At 32.6% G+C, this 17,453-nt stretch overlaps 1 long non-coding RNA gene across 2 annotated transcripts; it reads left to right on the top strand.

Moving 5' to 3' along the window:
• Positions 1–376: 376 nt before the first annotated feature.
• On the top strand, positions 377–15,344 carry LOC125270865. 2 transcript variants are annotated; one of them, XR_007185481.1, is made up of 3 exons: positions 377–500; positions 10,223–10,308; positions 14,016–15,344. It is a non-coding gene; the product is annotated as an uncharacterized LOC125270865 (long non-coding RNA). The 2 variants fall into 2 exon arrangements; XR_007185482.1 differs by having other exon boundaries at positions 378–500; positions 10,218–10,308.
• The last annotated feature ends 2,109 nt before the right edge of the window (positions 15,345–17,453 follow it).

Below are 17,453 nucleotides of genomic sequence, written 5' to 3'. Positions count from 1 at the left end.
GTTTAACTCAGTCGACGCGCTCTTCCCACAACAACACGCTGAAACAACAATATAGAGAATTCACAAAATTTTAATACAATATTGTATACAATTATAATGTTATGTAAATTGCAGTCCCAGCAGGGGACCCAGCTGGTCCTTTCTGAATGAAGCCAATAATTCCACCGATCTAACTCCTTTGGGATCAAATAAAATTGTAGTTCGGGGTTTCTCTGACGACTGTTGAAACGGCTAACAGCACCACATATCCCAGACATATTGTAAATTTGTTGTGAACCTTCTGAGAGTGTTTCGTTGGCCTTCCTCTGGTAGTTGTAGCTGCTGTCACCATAGACTTAAACAGAGCGCGCAGCTGTGACCGGACACAAATATGGCGGCTGGCATAGCGGAAGTGACGTCTTTGAAACCCATGGATAGCGCATGAAGGCAGCATATTCAAGTCACTTTCGTCGGAACAAGATGGCAGTGTACCTTCTCTAAATTAACTACACAAAAATACAGTAAGTAAAATCTACTAAGAACAAAGAACATGCATCAGGTGTTTTTTGCTTTTTTATGTTTTTAATTCATTTATGAAGGCACTGTAAACTTTATCGTTTCATATTATATTGTTACATTAAAACGCTATCATAGTTTGTGCAAACAGTTAGCTTATTTTGTTGTAAAAAGCTTGACAATGCCACTGCTTCAAGTATTGTGGTATTCTGCCACATTTCTCACTGACACGCCTCAACTCGTAACTCTGGTTTTAAAGAAAATCCTGAGATTCCCACTCATATTTACAACTTTGGGGTGGTGTTCACTGTTCATGTGTTCGTAAATACGATCTTTACGACATGACATGAACTCACTGTTTGACTGACTCTTGACTTCGCTTTTAAACATACTTAAAGGTAAAAAGAATATGTATGATTCCCTGCCCCAACTGACTGTTTTACCTCCTTAGGGAATGAATACGCTCCGCTCATGACATGCAGGGAAAAAATAGTTGACTAAATCGGGCCCTCAATTTATAAATCATGCGCACAATTTATTAATTCGTTCCCTCGATTTGCTAAATAGTGTGCATGATTTAGCAAATCAAGGGAACAAAATAGTAAATCGAGCACACGATTTATAAATCGAGGGAATAAATTAGTAAATCATGCAGAAGAAAATTTAGTAAATCGAGGGAACGAAATAGAAAATCGAGCACACAATTTAGCAAATCGAGGGAACGAATTAGTAAATCAAGGGAACAAAATAGAAAATCAAGCGCACAATTTAGCAAATCGAGGGAACAAATGCACGATTTAGCAAATCAAGGGAACGAATTAGTAAATCAAGCGCACGATTTAGCAAATCAAGGGAACAAAATAGAAAATCAAGCGCACGATTTAGCAAATCAAGGGAACAAAATAGAAAATCAAGCGCACAATTTAGCAAATCGAGGGAACGAATTAGTAAATCAAGGGAACAAAATAGAAAATCAAGCGCACAATTTAGCAAATCGAGGGAACGAATTAGTAAATCAAGGGAACAAAATAGAAAATCAAGCGCACAATTTAGCAAATCAAGGGAACAAAATAGTAAATCAAGCGCACAATTTAGCAAATCGAGGGAACGAATTAGTAAATCAAGCGCACGATTTAGCAAATCAAGGGAACAAAATAGAAAATCAAGCGCACGATTTAGCAAATCAAGGGAACAAAATAGAAAATCAAGCGCAGATTTAGCAAATCAAGGGAACAAAATAGAAAATCATGCGCACAATTTATAAATCGAGGGAATAAAGTAAATCAAGCGCACGATTTAGCAAATCAAGGGAACAAAATAGTAAATCGAGCGCACGATTTAGCAAATCAAGGGAACAAAATAGTAAATCAAGCGCACAATTTAGCAAATCAAGGGAACAAAATAGAAAATCAAGTGCACGATTTAGCAAATCAAGGGAACAAAATAGAAAATCAAGCGCACAATTTAGCAAATCGAGGGAACAAAATAGTAAATCAAGCGCACGATTTACTTTTATTTCTTGCATGTCATGTGCCGGGCTCCATAAATGAGAGTTGAAAATATGAATCTGAATTGTAATTCAATTTTGACTGCACTGAGATTTAAAATTTAATTCCAAAAGAATTTGACTTTTATAAATGTAATATTATGACACATTTCACATATTTTTATATAGGCCAATTTTTAATAAATACTTCACATTATGGGACTACGCTTCTTAAAGTGCTCTTATTTACACAAAAGCTTTAAAAACGTTAAACAACATAAGGCAGCTTACAAGAACAAAACTAATATGTTTTATATTTTATTCTTGTGTTAGACCAGAGGTGCACACACGTTTTTTTTTAGCCAAAATCAAACTTCAGAATATCCTTTTTTAACAGAACAAAGAAACTTAAACAGGTTTAGAACAACTTGAGAGGGTGAGTGAATGATGACAGCATTTTTATTTTTGTGTCAACTATCCCTTTAAATAATTCTTCCTCCAGTCATTGAACTTCCAACTCGTGGATTGAAAGGAAGCCAATTCTTGTGATCTTGACTGTTTTGCTTGATCGCCACAACAGTGCGATGGTTTCCACAGAGAATTCAGTTGGATGTTATGAAGAAAGTGTAAGCTTTGGTCACAGTTTTTCACTTCCACACCCATACGCTGGCTTAATTTATACTCACAGCATGACAGCAATTCATCCCCAAGGGTTGTGCATTGAGTTATTGATATGATATATTTCCACATCAGAATTGAACGATCAATCTTAATTAGAATATCATAACACATGCATGATTGCATTAATTCTCAGATCAGTCCTCACAAACAATGGGCAAAAGGATGGATGTGTCTGCTGGGGAAGACGAGGAAGAAGAAAACAGAGGTTTAAATAAACTCCATAGTCATAGTAAATGCCATCAAACCCCCTCAAAGAGAAAAGACTTTGCGTTAGATCTGCAACATATTATTCCAGAGTTTACATGATACCCCCAGAGCTTCCCGACATGGGGTTATTATCTCATTTTAGCACAGGAAAAAGGATCTCCGAAGACCTCTTTTAAGGTCTGTGAACGTAAACAAATAAGGGTGTAACTGAGAGCATTTCGGAAGATCTCCATACAGTAAAGATGCATGGATGTATTAGAAACATTTATGTTCATAATTGAAATTAGTCTAAGTAATACTTTGGATATATATCAAACTTTGCAACTCAACTATTACTTGTTCATCTTAGAAGAATCACTGAACTTTGAAAAACAAAACACAAATTAATACCCAAATTGCATCATAGTAGTATGCTTAAAGTGCAAAAATAATATATAAATGGTTTGGTTCACTTAAAGAAAACTTACAAGTATAGTATAAAACCACTAAAGTACTAGTTAATCGAGAGTATACTTCAAAGTGTACTTTCATAAACTAAAAAATGTGCTACAAGTATTTAACTAGTAAACTGTCCCATAAGTTCACTTGTAGTATAGTTGCAGTACAAACAGAAAACGTAGTTGTGTACTCAAAGTTTACTACTGTTACACTTAAAGTATACTTAAAAGTATACTTTTATACACTAAAAAGTGGTCCAATTTAGTCCCAAGTATAGTACACTTACAAGTATAGTACTAGTACATTAATATTAGTACACTTGCTGCATAAAGTAGCCAATACTTTAAAAATACTTGAACTTTACTTACATATACTTAATGAAAGTGAACTTGAAGTATACTTATTTTTGTAAAGGACATTCAGATAGACACACATCATGTGCTTTGAAACACTTTTTAATTTGTTCTTTGTTCCGTGAGAAACAAAAGAAGATATTTTAAGAAATGCTGGGCTTCAAAACAACATTGGACCCCATTGGCTTTGGACAATGAGACGTTTTTCAAAATATCTTACATAATAATTAGGAAAACATTGTCAAAACAAACTTTGATGTCGGCTTAAACATAAAAAAGTTCCCAGAAGTTACAAAGGTAACTAAAATACTTGAAGAGCTGCACACACTATAAAAAATATTTTGACTAAATTTAATTTATATTGTTTTGTCCAATGTATTTGAATTGACAAAATTAAAAATTGATATAAACTTTTAGGTTAAGTAATCTCAAAGAAGCCCATGCAAAAAAGACACAAAGGTTTTTTAGGTTTAGAGGAACAAACAATAACTCAAGTGTGTACAATAACAGTATGTTGACTTTGTCATTCCAGCCTAATTAAAATGACAGTAGAGATGAAGAAACAGACACACCCTCTCGTCATTATATTTTTCACTCGATTTTTTCTCGTCATGTCTGAACATTTTCTGGACTCTTGCTCAACTAACTGACTGGTTGCACAATAACTGCTCTTGAGTTTAAAAGACAGCGCTGGCAGGAGATTATCCCAATGACGCCATAAATATTCAGATTTGTTGGAGAAACTAGACTGATGTGATGCAATTTGGCCTTGGTTTCAGAAATAAACCAACTCAGAATTAGCAAAGAAAGTAAAAAATGCTCTACAGGTTTGTAAAGTGAGGAAAAATGCAACAAACCGCATGGTTAGAAATAAAATTTAACGTGTTTGCAAATCCGGTTTTGAGTTCTCTTGCACAATTTCTTCAAACGACTCCATGTGTAACATAAAAGATTTATGAATACAATAAACATTGTGCCAGAAATGCTGTAAAAAAGTTAAACAAATTCACACAGTAAAAGTTTTCCATTAAAACGGTAATATACCGTAAAAACAATGCATTCTGGGTAATTTTATTTGTTTTTTGATAAAGAAATATGTAGGCTACTTTCTCAAAAATGTCAAATGTTACCCAGAATGCATTGTTTTTACGTTTTATTACTTCTGTATATTACAGTGCATTCTGGGTAATATTATTTGTCGTTTTCGAGAAAGTAGCCTATACGTAACTTTCTCGAAAACATCAAATATTACCCAGAATGCATTAGTTTTACGGTTTATTACAGTATATTACAATGCATTCTGTATAATATAGGGTACTTTCTCGAAAACATCAGATATTACCCAGAATGCATTGTTTTTACGTTTTATTACTTCTGTATATTACAGTGCATTTTGGGTAATATTATTTGTCGTTTTCGAGAAAGTAGCCTATACGTAACTTTCTCGAAAACAACAGATATTACCCAGAATGCATTGGTTTTAAGTTTTATTACAGTATATTGCAATGCATTCTGGATAATATAGGGTACTTTCTCGAAAACATCAGATATTACCCAGAATGCATTGTTTTTACATTTTATTACTTCTGTATATTACAGTGCATTCTGGGTAATATTATTTGTCGTTTTCGAGAAAGTAGCCTATACGTAACTTTCTCGAAAACATCAAATATTACCCAGAATGCATTAGTTTTAAGTTTTATTACAGTATATTACAATGCATTCTGGATAATATAGGGTACTTTCTCGAAAACATCAGATATTACCCAGAATGCATTGTTTTTATGTTTTATTACTTCTGTAGGCTATATTACAGTGCATTCTGGGTAATATTATTTGTCGTTTTCGTGAAAGTAGCCTATACGTAACTTTCTCGAAAACATCAGATATTACCCAGAATGCATTGGTTTTAAGTTTTATTACAGTATATTACAATGCATTCTGGATAATATAGGGTACTTTCTCGAAAACATCAGATATTACCCAGAATGCATTGTTTTTAAGTTTTATTACTTCTGTATATTACAGTGCATTTTGGGTAATATTATTTGTCGTTTTCAAGAAAGTAGCCTATATGTTAATTTCTCGAAAATTACAAATATTACCCAGAATGCATTGTTTTCACAGTATATTAATGTTTCAATGGAAAACAGTATTTTACTGTGTAAATTTGTTTGTTTTTTTTCAACTATTTTTTAGAGTGTAACTAAAAATGTCATAATTCCATTGCAGTTATATATTTCTTAATTTAAAACATATTTATTACACTATTAAACCTAAGTAAACAATATAAGTTGAAAAAACCTAAGACAAAAAAAAAAAATCATAGAAATTAAAGGATAAACATATCATGAACATAAGAATAATTGTAAAAATAACTTTGATATTGTTAGTAATATTTCAACTGAGGTTTACTTGATTATTCAGACATCATTTATTATAAAAATCATGAGGATCAAATATGATCATCATCTTTTGAGGTTTATTATATTGTATTTTAAAACTACAGAGCTTTGATCATAAAACTAAGCATTTAAATATCATCTTACTAAGAGATATTATTGGGAGATATTGATATTCATATGCATTTTATGTGCTGTAATGTTATAAAGATCTCATTTCATATGAATATCAGAATCTGCAACAAATTGCATATTTTGCTCACTTTGGGCCTCTCCATATTCTCACTATATGAGCCATAAAAGACTGATGGATCACATATGATACTGACTTTTTGATTTTTAAAATATTTTGTTTAAAAAAAAGTACTGTTATTTCACATGTCAGGCTCGGTTGAATTCACTCTTTAAAAAGGAGATGATTGATTGCTGCTTTAGTGTGTGAAGTTGTTCAGATTTAAGCAGTGATGTGCAGTGTGTGTGTCGCAGTGTTGTGTGATTGTGTGATGACAGTAATGCAGCGTCAGCTCCTTCTCACAGATGCACACCTGAAAACCGCAGAAACCAATGACTAACCCTTCTGTGTGTCAATGACAGCCTTTGTTCACATCACATTAGTCACTTTGCTCAAATGTCCTGAGGAGCACTGCGGTGATGTGTCACCAGTGTTGAATTCTGGGAATAAAGTGCAGTTCCAGTATTACACACTAGTCTGCGCTGTTAGACTGTATTTTGAAGGGTAACACTTTACAACATGAACTAACAATGAACAACACTTCTACAGTTTTTATTAAACATAAAGATTAAAGATTATTGGAGTACGTTTTACAAGAAAATATTATTTAGTTTTTTTCTGATTCATAATTTTACATTTAATTCATTTTAATTATTTGTAAAATTTACTAGCAATTTCTGTGTGAAAATGATTTCAAAGTACATTTAGTTTCAGTGCATATGCGGTTCAGCTCAAAATGATCAATTCAAATATTTCAACACATTATACTTTACTAAAACGAATATGTTTGGACATTTTATTGCTTTTTTAAATGTATGTATGATCGATTGAGCCAGTTTAAGTGCTCTTCTTACTTTATTGCACATGCTTGATTCGCCCTCTAGTGGAACATTTAAACAATGCCTTGCCATTTTGATACATTTTTCAGAAAACAACACTTAAAACACTTTCTCTTCTCCAGTAAATGTATCTTGATTTAAGAATGTTCAGATATTTGTGCTGGAAAACAGGACAGAAACACTGAGGGAGAACATCATAGTCTGCAGAGCTGCACTGCCCTTTTCTGACTTCTAACAGAGATGTTTTTATATGATCTTAAGTTCTTTGCATCACATCTCAGAAGTGATCACCTCAAATGCACTTTCGATTAGAAGGAATCTGTATCTGCTGTGGGAACAGAGCCTGGCTTCTGTGAATCATCTCTGTCCGGTGGATTCGTAATGATTTCAGGAAATGAAATGACTCACGGTTAGGAAAGTGTTATTGCTCTGCTGTTTCACTCAGGACTATTTGTTTTATTGGTCAATATCCTAATTTACCTGTTCATTATTACTTGTGTCAGTTTTGACTTATGTTGTAATTTAGACCTAGTATGTCATAATTACAACTTTTTGTCATAAATTTCAACTTAGTATGTCATAATTTTGACTTTTTACATCATAATTATGAATTGATTTCATAAATGTGACCTTTTATGTTATAATTTTCATATCTGTTCATATTTTTAATGACTTAATGACATTTCATCATCATTTTTACTTAGTATGTCATAATTTTCACAACTTCATATTTTGAATAACTTGACATTTGACATTTTGTCATAAATTTCAACTTATTGGTCAATGTCCTAATTTACCTTTTGGTGGCTTGTCAGTTTTGACTTATGTTGTAATTTTGACTTTGTATATCATAATTCCAACTTTTTGTCGTAAATTTCAACTTAGTATGTCATAATTTTGACTTTTTGTCATTAATTATGACTTTTTATCTCATAATTATAAATTAGTATGCCATTATTTTGACTTTTTACATCATAATTACGACTTGATCTCATAAATATGACTTTTTATGTCATTTCAACTTAGTATGTCAATTTTAACTTCTCGTAATTTTGACTTGTATTGTAAATTTGACTTTATTGTCATAATTTTAACTTTTTGTCATAAATTTCAACTTAGTATAAAACATTTCATCATCATTTTTACTTAGTATGTCATAATTTTCACAACTTCATATTTTGAATAACTTGACATTTGACATTTTGTCATAAATTTCAACTTATTGGTCAATGTCCTAATTTACCTTTTCATTATTACTTAACTTGTCAGTTTTGACTTATGTTGTAATTTTGACTTTGTATGTCATAATTCAAACTTTTTGTCATAAATTTCAACTTAGTATGTCATAACTATGACTTTTTGTCATTAATTATGACTTTTTATCTCATAATTATGACTTAGTATGCCATTATTTTGACTTTTTACATCATAATTACGACTTGATCTCATAAATATGACTTTTTATGTCATTTCAACTTAGTATGTCAATTTTAACATGTAAATTTGACTTTTTTTGTCGTAATTTAATCTTTTTGTCATAAATTTCAACTTAGAATGTCATTAATTTTGACTATTTACATCATAATTATGACTTGATCTCATAAATATGACTTTTTATGTCATTTCAACTTAGTATGTCAATTTTAACATGTAAATTTGACTTTTTTTGTCGTAATTTAATCTTTTTGTCATAAATTTCAACTTAGAATGTCATTCATTTTGACTATTTACATCATAATTATGACTTGATCTCATAAATATGACTTTTTATGTCATTTCAACTTAGTATGTCAATTTTAACATGTAAATTTGACTTTTTTTGTCGTAATTTAATCTTTTTGTCATAAATTTCAACTTAGAATGTCATTCATTTTGACTATTTACATCATAATTATGACTTGATCTCATAAATATGACTTTTTATGTCATTTCAACTTAGTATGTCAATTTTAACATGTAAATTTGACTTTTTTTGTCATAATTTAATCTTTTTGTCATAAATTTCAACTTAGAATGTCATTAATTTTGACTATTTACATCATAATTATGACTTGATCTCATAAATATGACTTTTTATGTCATTTCAACTTAGTATGTCAATTTTAACTTCTCGTAATTTTGACTTGTATTGTAAATTTGACTTTATTGTTATAATTTTAACTTTTTGTCATAAATTTCAACTTAGTATAAAACATTTCGTCATCATTATTACCTAGTATGTCATAATTTCAACTTTTTATGTCATAATTTTCACAGCGTTTCATATTTTGAATGACTTAATGACATTTTGTCATAAATTTCAACTTAGTATGTCATAATTTTGACTTTTCATCAATTTCGAATTAGTATGTAATTAATTTGCCTTTTTATGCCATAATTATGACTTGATCTCATAAATATGGCCTTTTGTGGCATAATTTTCACAACTTTTAATATTTTGAATGACTTAATGACATTTTGTCAGAAACGTCAACTTAGTATGCCATTAATAATTGAATATAGTATTTTGACTTGACTCATGTTATAATTGGCTTAGCATGTCATTATTTAGACTTTTCACATCATAATTATGAATTGATCTAAGAAATATGACTTTATGTCATCATTTCAACTTAGTATGTCAATTTTAACTTGTCGTAATTTTGACTTTTTGCCATACATTTCAACTTACTATGTCATAATTTTGACATGACTTTTTTCTCATAGTTATGGCTTACAGTTTTTTTAATTGCATTGACATTATTTATAATAACTAATTTACCAGGTAAGACCTGTGTTTCTTTCACAAATAGCATGTTCATATATTAATGCACAAAAGGAGAGCTTCAGTAAGGCAAATGTAATGAGCTACAAAGTGCAGACAGCAGCAGTTACTCATGGCAATATGCAGTTACATCAAGGTTTACTGTGTGAGTATTGTGACCTGTGTATGAGAGCTGGCACTTTTTAATGCTTATGAAAAAGAGCTGCATTATGATTATTCTCCTTTTGTGCGCCACAGAAAGAACAACATGCATGAACCGCGAGAGAGAATAATGACAGAATGTACATTCATTTCAGTAATGATTTTGTCTTTTATCTGAGGACAGGCTCAGGAGACTGGATTCCTCTGCGTCCTGAAGGTGTGAGATTGGACGGCTGTGATTCGCACCCTTCCCACCTCACAGCAGGAACGGTGAGTGTGCAAATGGACGGCTGCGTTTTAAACAACCACCAACATGCACCGACAGAGACTGTGAAGCTCGCTAAGAGGTGCGATGGAAAGGGTTCACATTTCCTCCTCATTGGACAGCAACACACACACACACACACACACACACACACACACACACACACACACACACACACACACACACACACACACACACACACACATGCTACAGCTACTGACCCATACTCTTAGCAGATATGTATATACTCATTAGAAAAGGACAGTCTTTCTCTTCTGGGGAAATGGAGCAGAAATATTGATGATTCATTTTACACTCTTGGGCATGTCTATGGAAGAAAAAAAATCATGGTTTGGTAAATCACAATTATGACATATTTATGGCATATAACATCAAAATTATGACAAAAAAATATATATAGCCTTTTTATATCATAGTTTCAACTTCTTATGTCATATAATTATGCCTTTTATCTCATGATTGACTTAGTATGTCATTATTTTGACTTTACATCAGTTATAATCTGATCTCATAAATATGACCTTTTATGTCATAAATGTCATGTAATGGATGACTTAAGGACCAATTTTAACTTAGTATGTCATTATTTTTACATTTTACGTCCTAATTATGACTTGATCTCTTTTATTTAATACATTTTATAACTTTTCTTGTTATGAATGGCTAAATTTATTTTATCTCATCATTTTTACCTAGTATCTCATAATTTTGATGACTTAGTGTCATAATTTTAATTTAGTATGTTATAATTTTGACTTAGTATGTCATTATTTTGACTTGTTACATCATAATTATAACTTGATCTCATAAATAGGACCTTTTATGTTACAATTTTCACAACTTTTCATATTATGAGTGGCTTAATGACTTTTTATGTCATCATTTCAACTTGGTATGTCAATTGTGTCAGTTATGTAATAATTTTTACTTAGTTTGTCATAATTTTGACCTTTTTTGTCACTTTTTATGTCAAAAACTACGATTCATCCAGTAATGAAACAAGTGAAGTCTTTATGAGTAAGTCATTGAATCATTCACTCAAGAGATTCATTCAAAAACTCTGATTCATCCAGTAGTGAAACAAGTGAAGTCTTTATGAGTGAGTCATTGAATCATTCACTCAAGAGATTCATTCAAAAACGCTGATTTATCCAGTAGTAAAACAAGTGAAGTCTTTATGAGTGAGTCATTGAATCATTCACTCAAGAGATTCATTCAAAAACGCTGATTCATCCAGTAGTAAAACAAGTGAAGTCTTTATGAGTGAGTCATTGAATCATTCACTCAAGAGATTCATTCAAAAACGCTGATTTATCCAGTAGTAAAACAAGTGAAGTCTTTATGAGTGAGTCATTGAATCATTCACTCAAGAGATTCATTCAAAAACGCTGATTCATCCAGTAGTGAAACAAGTGAAGTCTTTATGAGTGAGTCATTGAATCATTCACTCAAGAGATTCATTCAAAAACGCTGATTCATCCAGTAGTGAAACAAGTGAAGTCTTTATGAGTGAGTCATTGAATCATTCACTCAGGAGATTCATTCAAAAATGCTGATTCATCCAGTAGTGAAACAAGTGAAGTCTTTATGAGTGAGTCATTGAATCATTCACTCAAGGGATTCATTCAAAAACGCTGATTCATTCAGTAGTGAAACAAGTCAAGTCTTTATGAGTGAGTCATTGAATCATTCACTCAAGGGATTCATTCAAAAATGCTGATTCATCCAGTAGTGAAACAAGAGAAGTCTTTATGAGTGAGTCATTGAATCATTCACTCAAGGGATTCATTCAAAAACGCTGATTCATCCAGTAGTAAAACAAGTGAAGTCTTTATGAGTGAGTCATTGAATCATTCACTCAAGAGATTCATTCAAAAACGCTGATTCATCCAGTAGTAAAACAAGTGAAGTCTTTATGAGTGAGTCATTGAATCATTCACTCAAGAGATTCATTCAAAAACGCTGATTCATCCAGTAGTGAAACAAGTGAAGTCTTTATGAGTGAGTCATTGAATCATTCACTCAGGAGATTCATTCAAAAATGCTGATTCATCCAGTAGTGAAACAAGTGAAGTCTTTATGAGTGAGTCATTGAATCATTCACTCAAGGGATTCATTCAAAAACGCTGATTCATTCAGTAGTGAAACAAGTCAAGTCTTTATGAGTGAGTCATTGAATCATTCACTCAAGGGATTCATTCAAAAATGCTGATTCATCCAGTAGTGAAACAAGAGAAGTCTTTATGAGTGAGTCATTGAATCATTCACTCAAGGGATTCATTCAAAAACGCTGATTCATCCAGTAGTGAAACAAGTCTTTATGAGTGAGTCATTGAATCATTCATTCATGAGATTCATTCAAAAACGCTGATTCATCCAGTAGTGAAACAAGTGAAGTCTTTATGAGTGAGTCATTGAATCATTCACTCAAGAGATTCATTCAAAAACGCTGATTCATCCAGTAGTGAAACAAGTGAAGTCTTTATGAGTGAGTCATTGAATCATTCACTCAGGAGATTCATTCAAAAATGCTGATTCATCCAGTAGTGAAACAAGTGAAGTCTTTATGAGTGAGTCATTGAATCATTCACTCAAGGGATTCATTCAAAAACGCTGATTCATTCAGTAGTGAAACAAGTCAAGTCTTTATGAGTGAGTCATTGAATCATTCACTCAAGGGATTCATTCAAAAACGCTGATTCATTCAGTAGTGAAACAAGTCAAGTCTTTATGAGTGAGTCATTGAATCATTCACTCAAGGGATTCATTCAAAAACGCTGATTCATCCAGTAGTGAAACAAGTGAAGTCTTTATGAGTGAGTCATTGAATCATTCACTCAAGGGATTCATTCAAAAACGCTGATTCATCCAGTAGTGAAACAAGTGAAGTCTTTATGAGTGAGTCATTGAATCATTCACTCAAGGGATTCATTCAAAAACGCTGATTCATCCAGTAGTGAAACAAGAGAAGTCTTTATGAGTGAGTCATTGAATCATTCACTCAAGGGATTCATTCAAAAACGCTGATTCATTCAGTAGTGAAACAAGTCAAGTCTTTATGAGTGAGTCATTGAATCATTCACTCAAGGGATTCATTCAAAAATGCTGATTCATTCAGTAGTGAAACAAGTGAAGTCTTTATGAGTGAGTCATTGAATCATTCACTCAAGAGATTCATTCAAAAACGCTGATTCATCCAGATATTGAGTGAGTCATTGAATCATTCATTCAAATGGATTAAAAAATAATTAATGAAAATGAATTAAATGTTTTTCAAATAGACTGCAGCAATAAATATTTTGTCAGAATCTCTAGTAAATTACAAACGTGGGAGAATCTGAATCGCCAACTAAACATGACCTTTTCATTTCTCCAGTGTGCTGCTGTCCTGTTATTTTCAGCGTTCACAACCTGCTTTCGTTCCACTGAAATACCCCTCTGCTGGTCTGTTCATCATTATGCATTATATAAATCATTTCAAGATTTGCCATGAAGCTTTGCTGGAAAAGATTTTTCAACAAAAGCTATATGACTGTCATATCAGTCCTGTGATTTCACAAGTGAAGGGCAGGATTTGGGAGATTTGCCTTTCCAGACTCACCCTGTGGAAGATGGTTTCTGCATTTTAAGTAAGTCTCTGTCTCTTTTTGTGACCTTACTAGCATATTGATTCTTTTCTCCCACATTTCAGATAATTGCCAGATACTGTGAACCCAATATTCCCTGTGCTTCTGCTGGCCAATGAGAGACGTGTGTGTGGACACAAGAGAAACAATCGATAGAGGAATAGGATACTCAAATTTTTCACTACAAGCAGAGAGGAGCTTACGTAACGCTCAAACGCTGCACATCTTGCATGAAGCAGCTGCGTCTCTTTGGGGTCGCGGCAGTAACGTGCGTACAAGATCTGAAACCACGGCAACAGCTGAGCTGAGGAGAGCAGCTGCACTTTGTTTTTGCTTCATAAGGTTCTGCACATCATGACATGACAGCACGGCGATGATGTCATTTGAGCGTGGATGATGTCATTGGAAGATTTGATTGAGGTGGAGTGATGCAAAGCCTTCAAAAGCATTATCTCCAATCATAGTTTTTGTGGTTTTATCATATAGTGTCAAATTATTACAATTTCTGCACTACTTGCAGGTGAGAAGTTGGCCATTTTCTCTTCAGTATGAGTGGGGATATTTATTTTTAATGACCCTACGAGTTCGATTAAACTATTAAAATATGAGGAAAATATTTTATATTTTTAAACATGTTAAATATGAGGAAAGAGCAAAACACTAAACCTGGTTAAGGTATTTATCTTACAAAATTATTTCAAAGTATTATGCCATTCCCTCTCTCTCTCAAACACACACATCTGTTTTGCATGCACTAAGTCTCCTCCCAATATGCAAATGACCGTTTTATTGTTTGTTATGCAAAAGCTGATGTACAGGATACACTTCTTCTGAATTATTAACGTTACACATACAGTATCTGTGCAGCTGTTTGAATAGAAAAGCATCGCTCAGATCCACATATAGCCAGAGAAATGTGCATTATTTTTCCTCACTGAGCATCAGATTTTGATTCTCATGGATCTCAAGGGCTTGTTTGTGCATTGCATCTGAAGCCAACTATAATTATGAAAATATTAAACACAGCCCTGTTTGGACTTAAGGCACGAATGATCATTAATAAATGTAATGTGTTTGTTTGTTTGTTGAAAACATTTTATGCACTTTTGCAGCATTCAACCATGCATAGTAAATTCATTTCAGATCGTTGACAGTTCATTTTTGTTATTTTAAAGTCCCCCTGAGACTTTAAGTTAATATTTCAATAATTTATCAGCACATATCAATGCATTTATCATTATTTGTTTGCAATATTATGTGATAAATAAGTTGTGATAAAAAGTCATTATGACAATTTTTTTGACATTTTAAAGTCATTATGACTTAGTATGTAATGTAATAAATTTCATATCATAATTATGACTTTATCTCAATGTCTGTCATCATTTTGACATTTCAACTCAAAATATTACTTTTTATTTCATAATTATGACTTTTTATGTCATAATTTCAACTTTTTATGTCATACTCTTTGTCATAATTTCGATATGTCATATTTATTATTTTTCATGTCATTGATTTTTTGTCATAAATTTAACTTGTCAATTTCAATTTTTTTCACAATTTCAAATTTTTGTCATAATGTAGAATTATTGTTATAATTTTTATCAAATTTTTTGTCATAATTTTGATTTGTCATATTTACAATTTTTCATGTAATAATATTGACTTTTTGTTGTCATAATTCTAATTTTTTTCCTAATTTAAACTTTTAATTTTATAAATCTTAGTATGTTATAATTGTCATATGTCATAGTTATAACTTTTTATGTCAATGTTGACTTTTTTGTGCCATAATTTCGATTTTTAGTAGGCCTATGACTTTCAGCTTTTTCTCATAATATTGACTTTGTCAAAAATTGAACTTTTTGTTATAATTTTACATTTTGTAAATCATAATTTCCATTTATTATGTCGTAATTTAAACTTTTTATAATTTTTGTAATAATTTCGATGTGATTTTTAATGTCATAATGTTGGCTTTTTGTCATAATTTCAACTTTTTATGTCATAATTCTTAGAATGTCATCATTTTTATTAAATAATTATTACTTTAATTATTAGTTTTTCTTCAACTCACAAATGCCTGTTTGGAAACCCTGTTCTATGTTATCAGTCATAAATTATCATATTTATAATCTCTGGTAAGTTTTCATATCTGTGAACCACATTTCAAATAGCGTTATTTGAGCTTTAATCATGTGATGGGATGAGTAAATGTCAGAGTATCCATGTGAAGATGCAGAATGTCTGCGGTCACACTCTCTGACGCCCTCTGACTGTATCTATAAGCCACTGGATCACTGAATATTCCACGTATTGATCGGCGTGTGTCATACAGTGAGATAAACACATTTTCCTGTCGTTTACTCTGGCAGGAGCCGATACAGCAGCAGTTTGTGCTGCAGCAGATGCATAAGCATTGCAAACTCTCTCTGTGCGTGTGTGTGTGTGTGTGTGTGTGTGTGTGTGATGGAAAAGCAGGCCACTGCTCGTCATGCTGTGCTTCATGGCCCTGGGCTTGTGTCATGCCACATGACTGGATGGCTTCACGTTAAATATTCATTTCACAGGAGGAAATAATCATGTTATTTTTATCAGACTGAGCTTATTTTTTACAGACTCTAAAAGCTCTTTGAGGTTTTACTTCCACACATTTATGAGGTGAAAGTGTCAAGGAGAGACGAAAATGTGAGTGGAAAGATTATGAGCACAGTAAGGATGAATGAGTGGGTGGTGAATAAAGCAGAACGCCATATTACAGCGATTTGACCACGTGCAAGGTGTTCTTAGAGCCTGAAGAGGGACGTCTGGAGTAACAAAAGGGGGCGATGATGTCACACAAAAGCTAACAGACACTCATTGGAACTGTTTGACTAAGATGTAACACACACTCATTGCAACTGCTTCACTAACATGTAACACACACTCATTGTGACCGCTTCACTAACATGTAACACACACTCATTGCAACTGCTTCACTAACATGTAACACACTCAGTGAGTGCGACCACTTCACTAACACGTAACACACACTCATTGCAACTGCTTCACTAACATGTAACACACACTAATTGTGACCGCATCACTAACACTTAACACACACTCATTGCAACTGTTTCACTAACATGTAACGCACTCATTGTGACCGCTTCACTAACATGTAACACACACTCATTGCAACTGCTTCACTAACATGTAACACACACTCATTGTGACCGCATCACTAACATGTAACACACACTCATTGTGACCGCTTCACTAACATGTAACACACACTAATTGTGACCGCATCACTAACACTTAACACACACTCATTGCAACTGTTTCACTAACATGTAACGCACTCATTGTGACCGCTTCACTAACATGTAACACACACTCATTGCAACTGCTTCACTAACATGTAACACACACTCATTGTGACCGCATCACTAACATGTAACACACACTCATTGTGACCGCTTCACTAACATGTAACACACACTCATTGTGACCGCTTC

This window comes from Megalobrama amblycephala, linkage group LG6 (assembly GCF_018812025.1).
Source record: "Megalobrama amblycephala isolate DHTTF-2021 linkage group LG6, ASM1881202v1, whole genome shotgun sequence".
Taxonomy (NCBI): Eukaryota; Metazoa; Chordata; class Actinopteri; order Cypriniformes; family Xenocyprididae; genus Megalobrama; species Megalobrama amblycephala.
This window is presented reverse-complemented; position numbering and strand designations above follow the sequence as displayed.